The following is an 18,885-nucleotide window of genomic DNA, read 5'->3' as shown; positions in this document are numbered from 1 at the left end:
CAAGTGTGGCTTGGGGTTACTGCTAATGCTACTGAAATTTAACCCCGAGCCACACTTGGGAAAACCACCAGGGAGGTTGACATAAATAAATCACCAGAACCGAATGGCTTACACCCGAGAGTCCTTAAATAACTCAGTCAGGTTATAGCCAGATCGCTATTCCTAATCTTCATGGACAGCTTACTGCTAGGATTGGTACCAGCTGATTGGCTAAAAGCCCACCTGGTACCAATATTCAAAAAAGGGCAGAGATCTATTCCTGGGAACTATAGGCCTGTCAATCTTATGTCAGTAGTTTGTAAACTATTTAAGGGGATGATAAGGGACTATATCCAAGAATTTGCTGTAATCTGCATGGGCTTACCAAAGGTTGTTCTTGCCAAACCAACCTATTAACATTCTACGAAGAAGTGAGCTGCCATCTAGATAAAGGTAGGCCGGTGGATGTGGTGTATCTGGATTTTGAAAAAGCATTTGATACAGTCAATGCTTAATGTACAAGCTGAGGTCTGTAGGCATGGACCATAGGGTAGGTACCTGAATAGAAAACTGTGTCCAAAAGGTTGTGATAATTAACGTATACTCAGAATGGTCTAGAGTTGTTAGTCTGGGGTACCCCAAGGCTCTGTCCTGGGACCAATTCTGTTTAATTTATTTATAAATGATATGGAGGGTGGGATAAATAGCTCAATTTCAGTGTTTGCTGATGACACAAAAATATGCAGGGCAATAACAACACAGCAGGATATAGAAACTTTACAAGAGGACCTGAATAAATTAACCACTACCACTTCCACTTCCTGCACATATGCTGAGGCAGGGCAGCCCGACTGCATGAACCAATGTACCTGTACGTTGGTCTGTGCAATAAATACAGTGGGCACGGTGCGGGAGCGGCCTCGACACAACCCGCCGGCCACCTGCAGTCGTGGTACAGAGAGGCAGAACAGGGATCTGCCTATGTAAACAAGGCCGATCCCTGTTCGGACAGGGAACAATACTGAGATCTGACGTTCCTAGTGATTATGTTGTCCCAGTAAGCCCACCCCCCACACAGTTAGAACACACCCAGGGAACACGGTTAACCCTTTGATCACTGCCTAGTGTTAACTCCTTCCCTGCCAGTGTTATTAAACATTGATCAGTGCATTTATTTAGCTCTGATCACTAATAATGGCACTGGTCCCCAAAAAGTGTGATTGGGGTCAGATTTGTCCGTCTCAATGTTGCAGTCCTGCTAAAAATGGCAGATTGCCACCATTGCCAGTAAAAACAATAAAAAAAATTAAAAGTCCATAAATCTATCCCATAGTTTGTAGCTGCTATAACTTTTATGCAAATCAATATATGCTTATTGCGATTGCGACAGGAACCCACCGTGATGGGTGAAGTGCGGGCTTTTGGTTTCTAAGCTACGGGGGGTTGGACAGGTAAGTGAAACCCCTTTACTTATTGTGAGGTGTCCCAGTAATTGTAATAATCAGTCAAGCTAGCTAGAGACTGGACACCTGTGTGCAGGGACCAGGCGAGAGATTTTTGGGCTACCTGTGGGTGTTTGCAAAGTGTACCTTTTTTGCTTGTGTCTGGCTGTTTTTTATTTGTATGATGGCGCATGACGGCGCACCATTTCGCCTTGGTTCACCAGGGCGCATGTACGTTCATAAGAGTGCTGCTATGATCAGTTAGCAGTTTGTTTGGCGACCATGGCGCACGCGGCTTCGATGCACATAAAGCCGTAAGCATGTACGCACAGAGCATTCCAGCTCACACCCAGCTTATTTAAGCTGTGTAGGCCAAACATGCGGTGCTACCCGAAGGCCGAAGGCAGCTGTGGGACACAGAGCAGGCTCTGAACAGACACTTGCAGCGGTTCATTTTTTACTTACGTGAGTCACCAAGTGTTGCTTGGCAGGCTAAAAGTGCTTAGCCGGATTGTTACTTAGGGGCTTGGCGACCCCAATTAAAGGGTCTCCCTTCTGAGGTGTTTTAATACTACACCTAAGTACTCTCTTTTTGTGGCTGGTAAATGTCTTCGAAAAAGAGGAGCGGGTTTAACGCTACAAGGAAGGGCACACTGATGTCAGTAGTTCCTGATGAACCTAGTCGTATCCCTAGTGTTTTATCCCCTGAAAGACCAGAGGCTTCTGGGCAATCTGAGCTTATGTGCCTACAGTCAACGCTGCTGCTTCACCCTTTATCACAAAGGATGAACTGTCCTCGGCCCTAGCCAGGTTAGAGCACAGGATTGCTGGCATGATTGCCTCCATCCCGCAGGGTAGCAGGAAGTGTGACAGATCCCCCTCCCCGGAGCCTCCTTATTCTGGAAAAGGAATAGGTTGAGGATGGGGAAGATCTTAAAGCTCAGGAATCTGTGGAGGGTTCGGCAGATGAGTCTGTTTCTGAGCAATCTGGACAAGAATCTATCCAGTTGATGTCTGCCTCTCAGTCGCAGAGGCTTTTGATCTTGACTCTGACCGAAATGGTTTGTTCTGCCTTTAAGTTGCCTCTTGCAGAGATGACTGAGCCCCCTGGTCCTCTTTGGGATCCCTGAGGCCTCTTCAGTCCGCATAGGCTTTTCCTCTACACCCCCTATTGGAACAGGCGGTGTATGCTGATTGGGAACATCCTGACAGGACTTTTGTCCCTCCTAATGCTGCGTACACACGAGCGGACTTTTCAACATCCAAACTCCGACGGAATGATTCCGTCAGACTATTCGATCGTGTGTGGGCTGCAACGGACTTTTGATTCGCAAAAGTCTGACGGACTTTAGCAAATGGAACATGCTTTAAATTTTTCCGACGGAACTCCGCCGGACCCGGTCCCTTCGAAAAATTTGCTCGTGTGTATGCTATTCCGACGGACTAAAACCGACGCTAGGGCAGCTATTGGCTACCGGCTATGAACTTCCTTATTCGAGTCCAGTCGTACGTCATCACATTCGAATCCGTCGGAGTTTGGTGTGATTGTGTGTGGCCAAGTCCGCTCAGTCGAAAAGTCCGTCAGAACTCCGGCAGGACTCCTTCGGAAGTCTGTCGGACATAAATCCTCTCGTGTGTACGGGGCTTTAGAGGTTTTACTTTTTATATCCCATATATGAAAAGTTAAATAAAAAATGGAGCATGCCAGCAGTAGATGCAGTAGTCTCTTCCTTAAACAAGAAATTAACTTGTCCGGTAGATAAGCACAGGGTTTGAAAGACCCTGTTGACAATAAATTGGAGTCATTATTAAAGGCTTCCTTTTCTTTGCCAGTTCAGCTATTTAGCCAGCTGTTGCAGAAATTGGTATCTGCCAGTCCATAAAGGATCAGGTCAAACTGCCTGATAGGCCTAACCAGGAGGATGACCTGCCTGACAGTAAGGAAGATATTTCTCAAGCGCTGTGTTTTGCTATTGACGCTCTAAAGGATTCAATACAGCAGGTTTCTCGTTTGGCTCTCTCATCTGTAAATATGCACAGATTCTTGTAGCTTAAGAACTGGTCAGCAGAGCTTCTTTATAAAAAGTTATTGGCAGGTTTCCCTTTTCATGGGGAATGTTTATTTGGTGATCATTTGGACAAATATATCCAAAATATTTCCGGAGGTAAGAGTTCTCTACTTCCTGTGAAGAAAAGCACCAGACGTCCCTCATTTAAAACCTCAGGGACTGCTTCCTCAAATGTCTCAGCGCCAGGGTGGCTCCACTGCCTTTAGGGCCAGGGGCAAGCTGCAGGGCCAGATTCGTCTAAACCCAGCACCAAGCCCTACTTTTGAGCAGATGCCCCCACTCCATCGAGTGGGGGGGGGGCGGCTGCTGCACTTTGTAGACATTTGGAGAACAGTAATTCGGGACGAGTGGGTCACCTCAACTATATCTCGCGGTTACAAGCAGGGGTTGCTGGTGGTTCCCCCGGAGGAGTTTCTAAGATCCAGCGTTCCCTCGGATCCTCCAAAAATAAACTTTTTTGTTCAAGCACTACATCATCTAGTGCATCAAGGAGTGATTGTAGAGGTTCCGGTATCGGAAAGGGGGCGCAGGATTTTACTCAAACGTGTTTACGGTTCAGAAACCAAACAGGGACACAAGGCCAATTTTAGACCTAAGATCCCTGAACAAGTATTTACTGATACAGTCCTTTTGGATGGAGTCTGTCTGCTCAGTAGTAGCCTCACTCCAGAGGAGAGACTTTCTAGCCTCCATCGATATAAAAGACACGTATTTACACATACCTATCTTTGAGCCTCATCGGAGGTTCCTACGTTTTGCAGTAGAGGAATGTAATTTTCGGTTTGTGGCTCTACCCTTCGGATTGTCTACAGCTCCCTGGGTGTTCACAAAGGTCCTAGCACCAGTACTGGGTCTTTTAAGGGCCCAAGGGATACTAGTGCTTGGGTATCTGGATGATCTACTCAGAGATCACTCATTACAGGCTCTAGAACAGAGCACAGTATGCACTGTACGGTATTTGAAAAGCTTAAGCTGGATCCTACATACCGAAAAGTCAGCCTTGAAACCAGCTCAAAGTCTAAAGTATTTAGGTCTGATCCTAGATATGTTTCAAGCAAGAGTATTCTTGCGCCCTGTAAGGATCTGTGCCCTGAAGGTTCAGGTGTGTCAGATAAGGCTCTTCTTGGGCAGATGGTATCCTCCTTCGAGGCAGTGCCCTATGCCCAGTTCCATTCCAGGCCTTTACAACAAGACATCTTGTTTGCCTGGATCAGAAGAGGAAAAGCCCTGGATTATTCAATGTGCTTATCTCCTCAGGCATGCTTAAGCCTGAACTGGTGGTTGCAGGATCAGAACATGTAAAAGGGAAAATCCTTTCTCCCAGTAACTTTAAAAGTACTGACTACATTTTTCTGTTAAAAAAAAAAAAATAGTACTGACTACAGATGGCAGTCTCTCGGGCGGGGGAACTACCCTATAAGGCAGGGATATGCAATTAGCGGACCACCAGCTGTTACAAAACTACAAGTCCCATCATGCCTCTGCCTCTGGGTGTGATGCTTGTGGCTGTCAGAGTCTTGCTAAGCCTCATGGGACTTGTAGTTCTACAACAGCTGGAGGTCCGCTAATTGCATAACCCTGCTATAAGGGCTCATGGAAAATGGTCAGGGACAGAACAGATCCTACCCATCAACGTCCTGGAATTACAGCCAGTACGTCTGGCCCTACAGTCCTGGGTGGTGGAGCTTCAGTACTGCCCTATCAAGTTTCAGTCATTCAGCGCTGGAGGAGGTGAACTACATACTAGCCTGGGCAGGGGGACATGTACCGATTTATATTGGCAGGCCATATCCCAGGAGTAGAGAACTGGAAGGCAGATGATCTCAGCCGCCAGTAGATCTGCACGGGGGAATGGTCCCTACACGCAGGGGTGTTCCAGGAAATTTGCCAGCGTTGGGGATGGCCAGAGTTGGACCTATTGGCGTTCAGGTTCAACAAGAAGCTACAGCAACTTGAATCCCGAACAAGGAATCTTCTGGCAGTCAGAGCAGATGCTCTGATAGTTCCATGGAGACAGTACTCCCTGGTTTATGCTTTCCCTCTGATCCCTCTCCTTCCACAATTGATGCGCAGGATTTGGAAAGAGGGGGTTACAGTCATTCTGGTGCCACCAGCCTGGCCCAGAAGGCCTTGGTTCCCGGAGATTGTGAGGCTGACAATAGACGGGCCATGGACGCTTCTACATTGCCCCAATCTACTGTCTCAAGGTCCTATATTCCACCCCAATTTACAGTCTCTAAATTTGATGGCATAGCTTCAATAAAATTGAGGGTTAATTAATCTTAATAAAAGATGGTAAAACTAGCAGCCACTATATTAACACAATAAAATATGACCCATAAGCCATAAAGTCCATTCCTAAAAAAGGTCCTTAAGGCAAAGCAGCACTTCCAAATAATGTACACCGTTAGGTGACAATAGTGCAAAACACCTAGTAAGACAAATTCGGTCAAGATGCTTGAATAACAGTTCATAGAAATTCATCAGGTGTATGGAGAGTCCACCTTCACCGCACCACATGATTGCACTTACCAGAAATCTGTCAAATAACCTTTTGGATATTTATGCCCAAACAATATCAGGAAATCATTGTCCAGGGTATCTCAATTAAAACACCAGGACCATGGATTGGTGCACTCCAAACCACATTAATCTCACTCGTGATCATAGGTGTTTCCTCAGACTCAAACATAAAGGAAAATACCGTATATACTCGAGTATAAGCCGAGATTTTCAGCCTCTTTTTTGAGGCTGAAAGTGCCCCCCTCGGCTTATACTCGAGTCATCGCTGTCTGCCCGCTCGATCAGCGTGTCGAGCAGACAGACAGCGGCCATTCTATTCAAAAGCCGTGCCTCCGGCTCCGCCTTCGCCTGTGATAGGCGGAACACTGAATTTCCCAGCAGCCTGTGTTCCGCCTATCACGGACGTCGTATCATCCTCGTACTACGGACGAGGATGATACGACGTCTGTGATAGGCGGAACACAGGCTGCTGGGAAATTCAGTGTTCCGCCTATCACAGGCGAAGGCGGCGGCGCAGCTTTTGAACTTTACAATGGCCGCCGACGAAGAGGGCACGGGACGGCACGGGACGGGACGGGGGCAAGGCAAGGCACGACACGGGACGGATGCAAGGAGGCAAGGCACGGCACGGGACGGAGGCAAGGAGGCAAGGCACGGGACGGAGGCTCGGGACAAAGGTAGGCTGGACACACACACACACACACACACACACACACACACACACATGGATGGAGACACACACAGGGATGGATGGATGGATGGATGGAGACACACACACACAGGGATGGATGGATGGATGGATGGATGGAGACACACACACACAGGGATGGATGGATGGATGGATGGAGACACACACACACAGGGATGGATGGATGGATGGACACACACACACACAGGGATGGATGGACGGACACACAGGGATGGACGGACACACAGGGATGGACGGACACACAGGGATGGACGGACACACAGGGATGGACGGACACACACACAGGGATGGACAGGCATGTCTCACCCTCGGCTTATACACGAGTCAATAAGTTTGCCAGTTTTTTTGGGGGTAAATTGGGGGCCTCGGCTTATATTCGGGTCGGCCTATACTCGAGTATATACGGTAATCCTCATAGCGTAACTTTGTTAAGATTTCATTATAAATCAAATCTGCACTTGCAAACTACAATTAAAAATCAACATTCGATAAAATATCGCACTGTGTGTACTCTCTCACTGCTCTGAAGATTGGTTCATCTCCGATGATTCCTGGAAAGAGATCGTATAGGCCACATGGCTTGCTGCACTGTTCCAATGTATATGTTCTCTTCTAGGGAATCACGGCAGATGAACCGATCTTCAGAGCGGTGAGAAAGTATCGAATGATGGCACACAGTGTGATATTTTAATGTTGATTTTTAATTGATGTTTGTAAAATGCATAGGGTTAAGGGGGATTTGATTTATAATAAAATCTTAACAGAGTTACGCTATGAGGATTATTTTCCTTGATTTTTAAGTCTGAGGAAACCTCTATGATCACATGAGTGAGATTAACGTGATTTGGAGTGCACCAATCCATGGTCCTGGTGTTTTAATTGAGACACCCTGGATGATGATTTACTGATATTGTTTGGGCATAAATATTCAAAGCATTATTTGACAGATTTCTGATATGTGCAATTCCTGTGGGAGTGGAATTATGCGGTGCGGTGAAGGTGCACTCTCCATACACCTGAAGAATTTCTATGAACTGTTATTCAAGCATCTTGACCAGATTTGACTCACTAGGTGTTTTGTATTATTGTCTAACAGTGTAGAGCATTATTTGGAAGCTCTGCTTTGCCTTAAGGACTTTTTTTAGGAATGGACTTTATGGCTTATGGATCATATAGGAAAATTGCTTGGTGTGAAGCCAGAAAATGGCACCCTCAGAAATACGTGATTGGGAGAATTCTCTCTTTTCTACACTCAGCTGTGGAAATCAAATTGACTTTACAATCAGAGGTCAAGTTTCGACCCTATCAGTATTCTTCCAAAGGCCTTTAGCCTCCCATTCACTGATCCCAACCTTGATGCAGGGGGCACCTCGCTTGCTTCCCCCCATTAGGTCACCTATGTGTCCTTGGGACTTGAACTTGGTGGTGTCTGTGTTACAGAAACAACCTTTTGAACCTATCAAGGAAATTTCATTAGACTTACTGTCACGCAAGCTAGCCTCCCTGATGGCCATCACCTCAGCTAGAAGGGTGTCAGCTTTGGCTGCCCTTTCATGCAGGGAACCGTACTTGATCCTTCATCAAGACAAAGTCGTGTTACAACCTGTTCCATCTTTTTTTGCCAAAGGTGGCGTTGGCCTTTCATTTAAATCAGGACATTATTTTGTCTTCTTTTTTCTCTCAGCTTAATTCGGTGGAAGAGAGACAACTGCGCTCCTTGGATGTTGTCCAGGCAGTCAAAGTTTATTTGTCTAGATCTGCGGAGATCCGAGGATCAGGCTCCTTTTTTGTTTTACTAAAAGGATCCAAGAAGGAGCAGGCAGCTTCCGTTGCCAAATGGGTCCATCAATTGATAATTCATGCCTACGGTCTGAAACATAAAGCTCCTCCCTTTAGGGTGAGAGCCCATTCTACCAGGGGTGTAGGAACTTCCTGGGCTTTTTGCCATTGGTTATCTGTGGCTCAGATTTGTAAGGCTGCTACCTGGTCTTCAGTGCATACGTTCACAAAATTTTTTCAAGTGGATGTTTAAGCAGCCGAGGATTCGGCTTTCAGCCGCAGTGTACTGCGGGCTGCCGTATAAGTTCTGATGGGTATTGTTTGGCATGGTGTCTCCCTTCCCTCAAGGCTATTGCTCTGGGACATCCTAGTAGGTAATGAATATTAGCTTGACTTTGTGTCCTTTGATGTATGAAAAAGAAAATAGGATTTTTTGTCATACTTGCATGTAAAATCCTTTTCTTTGAGTACATCATGAGACACAGAGATCCCTCCCCTCTTTTTTGAGGATTCAGTGCTTGCTACAAAACTGAAGTGCTTCCTGTGTGGGAGGGGTTATATAGGGGATCACTTCCTGTCTGAAGACCTTTGGTCTACCAGTGTCCATTTACCTGGAGATGGAGTATAACTCAGTAGGTAATGAATATTAGCCTGACGCTGTGTCCTATGATGTACTCAAAGAAAAGGATTTTACAGGTAAGTATGACGAAAAAGTCCTTTTTTTTTTCCAAATTATCAGTCCTTTTTGTTTATAATGCAAAAAAAACGCACGGTTGATCAAATACCATCAAAAGAAATCTCTGTTTGTGGGGAAAAAAAGGACATCAATTTTGTTTGGGTACATCATTGCACAAATGAGCAATATTTGGGGGAAAAAAGGACATCAATTTTGTTTGGGTACATCATTGCACAAATGCGCAATATTGAAAAAAATGGTCTGGTCATTAAGGGTGTAAAAGCCTTCTGGGGCTGCAGTGGTTAATGGAGTGGGCTATTACATGGCAAATTAAGTTTAACATTGAAAAATGTAAGGTAATGCACTTGGGGGGTAAAATAAATACAAGTTACTCATTAGGGGGAGAACCCCTGGGGAATTCCAGGATGGAGAAGGATCTAAGGGTCCTAGTAGAAGACAGACTGAGCAATAGCATGCAGTGTCAAGCTTCAGCTACCAAAGCCAGCAGAATATTAACATGCCTTAAAAAGGGAATTTACTCCAGAGATAAGACGATTATTCTGCCATTTTATAAAACTCCTGTTCGGTGGCATCTGGAGTATTCTGTCCAGTTCTGGTCATAAATCATCAGAAAGGATGTGCTGGAGAGAGTCCAGAGAAGGGCAACTAAATTAATATGGGGATTTGAGGACCTCAATTATGAGGAAAGACTACAAGCGTTAAACTTTTTCTCCCTGGAGAAGAGATGCTTGAGAGTAGCTGGAATTGCGTTATACAAATATCTCAATGGTGATCCCAGCATAAGTATGAAACATTTCAGGCCCAGGGAGTGTAAGAGGACACGGGGCCACACGATGAGACTGGAAGAGAAGCAGTTTAACCTTAAGCTTCATAGGAGATTTTTCACTGTCAGGGCGGTAAGAATGTGGAACTCTCTTCCACAATCGATGTCGACAGGAAGTATTGGTAGTTGTAAAAGACTCTTGGATGTGCATCTTAACTAAAACAATTTAAGGGGGTATGATTTTTCTACACCCCTACACATTTACACAGGCTGAACTGGATGGACTGTTTTCTTTATTCAACCTTACCAACTATATACATAAAAAATAAATTTTCACTCAATATCAATTATCTTTTCAATTGACTTTGGGTTAAAAGTTGGGTAAAAGTTATGTGACTATTGACTGAAAACATTATAGACTCCTATATATTGCTATACATACTACATGTTTTATAATATATATAACTTTTACTAAAAGTAAAACTAATTTTGCCCCCAGTGTTGTCAAGGGTGAAAAGAAGTTGATTTTTATTTTTTTATTTGCTGGATTTAGAAACTCATTGCTGGATTCAGATGTGTAAGGCCTCTTTCACATGGATGGACCGTTCAGGTCAGCCTGTCAGTTTTTTAGGTGGACTTGAACAGATGCTCCATGCAGGTCTATGGACGACGGATGTCAGCGGTGACCATGTCCACTGACAGCCGATCCGCTAAAATCAGGTGTATGGCGATACGTTCGCATCCGTCCTGGCGGATCGGATGAGATCTGCTGTAACTGTACATGCTGTCTGTTTTGGTCCGATCCCTCGATAGGAATCAGTGGCACTCTGACAGGCTACCTCCCCACTCGGTGACCAGAGACGGACCTGTCACCCGCTGGCTCAGCGGAGATCAACGGAGAGATCCCCTGCTGAGCTGGTGGACTTTGCTGAGCGGATCTGCCTCGTGTGAATGAGACCTAATTCTTAAAGCAGAACTAAACCCATCTTTTAAATTGCTTCCCAAAACAGTTACAGTCAAGGTGTACCATGAATAATAAGTGTCACAGTTGCTTGCGCTCTCAACTGAACAGGTCAAGCTATCAAATGGCTGGTGTCATAACTGATCACATGTGCAGCACCATGGCGGCAACTGCAAATCAAACAGAGGCTGAGATGGCAGCTTCTATGGCTGTAAAGGATTGAAGGGGTTTAGTTTGACTTCTGTAACTTTATATTACAAAAAGTGTTGTAGCATAAATATATATAAATAAATAAATAAATATATATATATATATACTCAGCGGCCACTTTATTAGGTACACCTTGCTAGTACCAGTTTGGACCCCTTTTGACTTAGGAACTGCCTTAATTCTTTGTGGCATATATTCAACAAGGTGTTTAAAACGTTTCTCAGAGACTCTGGTCCATATCGACATGATAGCATCACGCAGTTGCTGCAGATTTGTCAGCTGCACAGCCATGATGTAAATCTCTCTTTCCACCACATCCCAAAGGTCCTCTATTGCAGTGCTTCTCAACCTTTCCCTCAAGTACCCCCAACAGGCCATGTTTGCAGGTTTTCCTTTATCTTGCACAGGTGTATAATTCAGAGTCAATGGCTTGGTATTTTGGACAGCTATATTATCTAAGGGAAATTCCAAAAACATGCCCTGTTGGGGGTACTTGAGGATAGGGTTGAGAACCACTGATCTATTGGATTGTGATCTGGTGCCTGTGAAGGCCATTGTAGTACGGTGATCTCATTGTCATGTTCAAGAAGCCAGTTTGAGATTGTTTGAGCTTTGTGATATGGTGCATTATCCCGCTGCGGTAAGGGCCCATATTTACTTATGTTGCCTGCAAGTTATAACGGTTCAAGACATGGGAGCATCATTCTGATTTAACCCAGAGAAAAAGATTGAACACATTTTTTGGGACTCTTACACGTCTTGTATATTTGTTTATCACTTTTTGAATAATTATACACACGGGATTATCTTCTGGTTTGACTTCAGCACTTGATATTCAGCATGGACTCTTTATAGGATTCATGTGTATTCACTCTTTACTATACTCATTCCAATGTTGATTGCTTTACAGCAGCACTCTTATATATCTAGCGCAACATTATATATTTTGAAATATTCAGACCAGCCCATCTGGCACCAACAACCATGACACATTCAAAGTCACTTAAATCCCCTTTCTTACCCATTCTGATGCTTGGTTTGAACTTCAGCAAGTCATCTTCACCACGTCTAGATGCCTAAATGCATTGTGTTGCTGACATGTGATTAGCTGATAAGCAATTTGTGTTACCAAGCAATTGAACAGGTGTACCTAATAATGTGGCCAGTGTGTGTGTGTATATATATATATATATATATACACACACACACACACATAGTATCTCACAAAAGTGAGTACACCCCTCACATTTTTGTAAATATTTTATCATATCTTTTCATGTGACAACACTGAAGAAATTACACTTTGCTACAATGTAAAGTAGTGAGTGTACAGCTTGTATAACGGTGTAAATTTGCTGCCCCCTCAAAATAACTCAACATATAGCCATTCATGTCTAAACAAACAGTGCAGTTTGTACACCCCTAAGTGAAAATGTCCAAATTGGACCCAATTAGCCATTTTCCCTCCTCGGAATCATGTGACTCATTAGTGTTACAAGGTCTCATGTGTGAATGGGGAGCAGATGTATTAAATGTTGTGTTATCGCTCTCACTCTCTCAAGGTCTCCACCAGCTCCGTAATGGAGGAGTTGAAGAGGACTCCAGTGGCAACCTGTGAAACTCTGGTGAACTCAATGCCCAAGAGGGTTAAGGCAGTGCTGGAAAATAATGGTGGCCATATTGACACTTTGGGCCCAATGTGGACATTTTCACTTAGGGGTGTACTCACTTTTGTTGCCAGTGGTTTAGACATTAATGGCTGTCTGTTGAGTTAATTTTCAGGGGGCAGCAAATTTATACTGTTATACAAGCTGTACACCCACTACTTTACATTGTAGTAAAGTGTCATTTCTTCAGTGTTGTTACATGAAAAGATATAATAAAATATTTTTAAAAATGTGAGGGGTGTACTCACTTTTGTGAGACACTGTGTGTGTGTGCGCATATATATATATATATATATATATATATATATATATATATATATATATATATATATATATATATATATATATATATATATCTATACACACAGTGCCTTGCAAATGTATTCCCCCCCCCTTGGTTTTTACCTATTTTGTTACATTACAGCCTTTAGTTTAATGTTTTTTTAATCTGAATTATATGTGATGGATCAGAACACAATAGTCTAAGTTGGTGAAGTAAAACTAGAAAAATATATACATAAAACTATTTTTAAGAAATAAAAAAAATGGACAATTGGCATGTGCATATATATTTACCCCCTTGGTTATGAAGCCCATAAAAAGCTCTGGTGCAACCAGTTACTTTCAGAAGTCACATAATTAGTGAAATGATGTCCACCTGTGTGTAATATAAGTGACGGCCGCACACCAAAACTCGCATATTGGGCAAGGAGGGCATTAATCAGAGAGGCAGCACAGAGACCTAAGGTAACCCTGGAGGAGCTGCAGCATTCCACAGCAGAGACTGGAGTACATAGGACGATAATAAGCCATGCGCTCCATAGAGTTGGGCTTTATGGCAGAGTGGCCATAAGAAAGCCATTACTTTCAGCAAAAAACTAAATTGTATGTTCTGAGTTTGCGAAAAGGCATGTGGGAGACTCCCAAAATGTATGGAGGAAGGTGCTCTGGTCTGATGAGACTAAAATTTTACTTTTTGGCCATCAAAGAAAATGCCATGTCTGACACAAGCCCAACACATCACATCACCCAAAGAACACCATCCCCGCAATGAAACATGGTGGTGGCAGCATCACGCTGTGGGGATGTTTTTCAGCAGTTGGGACTGGGAAACTGATCAGAGTTGAGGGAAAGATGGATGGTGTTAAATACAGGGATATTCTTCAGCAAAACCTGTACCACTCTGTGTGTGATTGGAGGCTAGGACGGAGGTTACCTTCCAGTAGGACAATGACCCCAAACACACTGCTAAAGCAACACTAAAGTGGTTTAAAGGGAAACATGTAAATGTGTTGGAATGGCTTAGTCGAAGCCCAGACTACTGGGGAGGAGGGAATGGGTGTGGCTGCTGGGCGGTGAGAAATGAAAACACGGCTTGTTCTTTGACACAGCGAAAAAGTGGCACTGTGCATGCGCATGCACAATGCTGCTAAACAACAAGGGAATTGTAGTTTGTTTAAAGACGTGACATTGCTGCACAGAGCGGGCTCTGAAAACCTGAAGCTGAGGAGATCATAGATACACTAAAGAAGGAATTTTAGAAAAAGCATATGTATATAACAGGTAAATCGAAAATTTCTGCAGAAATAACCACTATATTCCTTATCTATGCTGCATATAGATCAGATATTGATAAAAAAACTTAGCTTTACAACCCCTTTAAGACATCCCAATAATTTAAATGGACTATCGATGCACCACAAAGGACTAAAAATCACACCTGCAGCTTTTGTGGTAATGGAGCTCAGTGTAACACACACTATTGCTTTAAATGGCTCCACATAGCGTCAATGTATGGGGTAATGTACGCATCATGGTAACACAAAATCCTCATGGAAAAGAAGCCTAACTGCATGTTTCTGTAGTTTCACCAATGTGTCCAGCCCTTCCCTCATTCTTGTACTCTCCTTTCTAATATTCAAGATATCATTCAAGATTAGACCTCAAAATTTTCCTGGTTAGGCCTGTGCAACAAGTGGCTTTATGAGTATAGCAATAAATATCTGGAATCTGGACAGGTAGACCTTCCAATTTAACAAGGAATTTAATAATACAAATGGTGCACTGCTGATCTTCAACTACACCCATAACTATGGATATTTGGTTCTGCAATAATTATACTGCACAGAACAGTTCCTGTGGTTTTTACATTGCCATTTGACCTGTTGGTGTCTGAAAATTATCTGCAATTAGGCATGTCTTAATGGTCTTTTCCTATCAGTTGAACGTTATTTTACTACTTTTATTATAGATAACATGAGCATTTATGGAGGGGGAAGCAGCGCTAGAAACTCTGGAGAGATCTTTGTGTCCCCGACAGTTATATCAAGCCATAAGGGGTACCTGACTCACTGCCATTTGTCCACCACTGAATGATCAACTCTGGTTGCATCGATCATGTAGGCCAATTGCACAAGCCAAGGCACATTAAAAATAAAGAAATAATTATAAAATTAAAGTATACAGAGGAAATTGAGAGGTCTTCAATACATTTGTTTTACTAAAGATTGCCACTATCTGACACTTATTTTGGGGTGGGGGTGTTTTGGGCATACCTTTGCAAAAACTTCTGCTTGCCTCTCTCAATTCAAACTGCAGATCCAGCACAGAAGTAAATTGTGCTACCTAACAATGGGGGGTACTCTTTCACTTAGCAGCAGAGTGTGCAGTCTGGGAAAAGGGGATTGAGTAACATCACATTAAGATGTCTTTTCTAACTGGCGTGCATTGGTAAGTATGATTTTAAACACAGGTTGTGCAGTCATCTTTCACCCAAATGAAGACCACAACCTAAAATTATTATATCCCATAAATGCCATTAAATAAGCTGTTAAATTATAATATGATGTGTAACTTCATTTGAATTTCTCCCAGAGTCCTACTGGCCGTACTCACTGTACAAACTGAGTAAGCCCCAGTTTAGCTTTGTATTCTGAGCCTGAAATGTCCTTCCATGTCAGTGAGACTATTGTGCTGCCCTCTTTGCCAATCCTTCATCCTAGGAGACTGCCCTCTATTCTCTGGGTGTTTGTGCAGGCATTCAGGGTCTACTGGTCTTTCTTTTCCAATAGTTTTTATTAAAAATAAAAAATAAAGTTCAACTGGTCTTTCACAGCCTATCATAAAATTATTATTATTATTCTGGTTTTATATAGCGCCAACAGTTTGCTCAGTGCTTTACAACATGAGGGCAGACATTACATTTACATTACAATTTTGTACAAGAGGAATCAGAGGGCCCTGCTCGTTAGAGCTTACAATCTAAAAAGGAAGGGTCAATTGATACAAAAGGTAATAGCTGTGGGGGGATGAGCTGATGGAGGAAGTAAAACAGTGTTAGTTAGAAGCAGGATAGGCTTCTTTGAAGAGAAGGGTTTTCAGGGATCGTCTAAAGATGGATAGATTAGGGGACAGTTGGACAGATTAGGGTAGGGGTTCCAAAGGATGGGAGAAGCTCTGGAGAAATCCTGGAGACGAACATGGGAGGAGTTGACAAGGGAGCTAGAGAGCAGGAGGTCTTGGGATGACCGAAGAGAGCGGCTTGGTTGGTATTTTGGGACTAGGTTAGTGATGTAGCTAGGGGCAGAGTTATGGATGGCTTTGTAAATTATTGTTAGTACTTTGAATTTTATTCGTTGGGTGAGTGGAAGCAAGTGGAGGGATTGGCAGAGAGGGGTGGAGGACACTGAATGGCTGGTAAGGTGGATTAGTCTGGCAGCGGCATTCATTATGGACTGAAGGGGGGATAGTCTATGTAAAGGTAATCCAATGAGTTGCAGTAGTCGAGGCGAGAGATAACTAGCGAGTGAATTAGAAGCTTGGTGCTGTCATTAGTTAAAAAGGGGCATATTCTGGAAATGTTGCGGAGGCTAAGGCGGCATGATTTGGACAGGGCTTGTATGTGGGCCTGATAGGACCCTGGCATGTGGGGACGGACTGATAGATGTGCCATTGATCTTGACAGAGAAGTCAGGTGAAGGGGCACGTGGGAGAGGAAATATTAAGAGCTCGATTTTAGATAGATTAAGTTTGAGAAAGTGGTGTGACATCCAGGCTGATATGTCTGTTAGTAGATCAGTGATGCGTGACGAGATTGATGGTGTGAGCTGAGGGGCAGAGAGATAAATTTGGGTGTCATCAGCATATAAATGGTAGTGAAAGCCATGGGAGGCTATCAGCTGACCCAGGGAGGACATGTAGATCGAGAATAGTAGAGGTCCAAGGACAGAACCTTGGGGGACCCCAATGGAAAGGGGAGTTGGAGAAAAGGAAGTGGAGTTGTAAGTGACACTGAAGGTGCGATCAGATAGGTAAGATTCAAACCAATGGAGAGTGCAGCCATGGAGACCAAGCAAATTGAGTTTTTTGAGGAGGAGGGGGTGGTCAACTGGATCAAAGGCAGCAGAAAGGTCCAAGAGTAAGAGTATGGAATAAAATGGCTTGCCTTCCTGGTAAAGTGATATTAAACTCTGAATGAAAAAGAAAACAATAGGGCTCTGTTTCCACTACTGTGAGTTGTTGTGCAAATTGGCACATGTGAAGTAGCATGACTAGTCAAAACCCATGCATTTCAATAGTCCCCGTTCTAAATGGTGCGACTCAAGTCACAGCGACTCCAAAAAAGGTTTTTGCACTACTTTGTTCCGTCTCCGGTGCGACTTGTTCTCCATAGAAAGGAATTAAGTCGCATGTACATGTCTGACACCGGGACTTTGTTGCGAATTCCAGAGAAGTCTACGGAAGCACATGATCTCTGCTCCTCCCAAATAGATCACTTCCTATATTGATGTACGTGAGTGTGGAAGACAGCAGGAAGCATGTCTAGGGCTAGAAAGAACAAGCGACAAGTTCATGACAATGAACAAATTATTTGGCTTGTCAGACAACGTCCGGCAATATATGACCTCAAAGATCCATGTTACAAAGATCACGTAAAGAAGGAGAGAGCATGGTTGGAAGTGACTCGCATATATTATGATACCGGGGACTCTTTATCAGCTACAGAACGGTCTTCAAAAAGTAAGTGGTTTATATATGCTGCTTAGCACTTTATGGCTTGCACCTATTGAAATGTTCAACAACCAATGGGTGTGCGTTAACAATGTACACTGTGTTTTCTTGGTGGAGACCGCTTCTCCTGCCGGGGGAGATCACAGCAGTTTGGCAGGAGGGAATCCCCTGTCAACACTATCTGTGTTGATGGTGGAATTTTGCTATTTTTTTCCCCTGCAACCTATGGTTGCAGGAAAGTAAATCTGTGTGTGTGTGTGGGGGGGGCCACCAAATAATATTTGCCCATGGTCCAAACAATATTAAAGATTTCCCTGTCGATGGAGACATCTCAAAGACTGTTACACCAGTTACTTACAAAAATGTAAAAAAAGGAAGGAGTGGTTCCGGCTCAAAAAGATTAGCCTCATATACCCATGCCGGGGATCTTGATTTTTTAAAACTGATGTTGGAAATGCGAGAGCAAGCAGGCATATTTTATGAATTTGACATATCAAATTATAATGCTTACTTGAAAACGATGTTATTTGTATTTCAGAACCCAAGCAAGCTGAGAAGACAGCACACAGGGTTTGCCACCAGAAGATGAGTCAGAGGAAGCTGCTGCTGCTGCGGAGGAAGAACAATTCCAAGAAAATGTTGACAAGGACCTGTTCGTAGATGAATCAAGGTCAGCAACAAACTCAATGAATGAGGAGGATGCAGGACCAGAGCCTAGCAATGTCTCTAGGCCAGTGATGGCGAACCTTGGCACCCCAGATGTTTGGGAACTACATTTCCCATGATTCTCAACTACACTGCAGAGTGCATGAGCATCATGGGAAATGTAGTTCCAAAACATCTGGGGTGCCAAGGTTCGCCATCACTGCTCTAGGCCTTTGTGAAGATCTTCAAGGGGAAGTGTTGGGGCTGGGAAACCCATGCATAAAATCTTAGATGTAGTCAGTCCAGATGTCCACTAAAATGGCTGAAAACCAGTGTGAAGACACAGCATTACATCTCACTGTAATTTTAGGCATATGTAAACAGGTCCCCCCGAGATGAAAAAATATCCACTCAGGATGTTTTTGATGTCA

Source organism: Lithobates pipiens, unplaced genomic scaffold (assembly GCF_037356315.1).
Source record: "Lithobates pipiens isolate NorthernLeopardFrog02 unplaced genomic scaffold, aLitPip1_a1.2 Scaffold_19, whole genome shotgun sequence".
In the NCBI taxonomy this organism is placed as follows: Eukaryota; Metazoa; Chordata; class Amphibia; order Anura; family Ranidae; genus Lithobates; species Lithobates pipiens.
The sequence above is the reverse complement of the archived record's forward strand: the minus strand, read 5'-3'. Positions refer to the sequence as shown.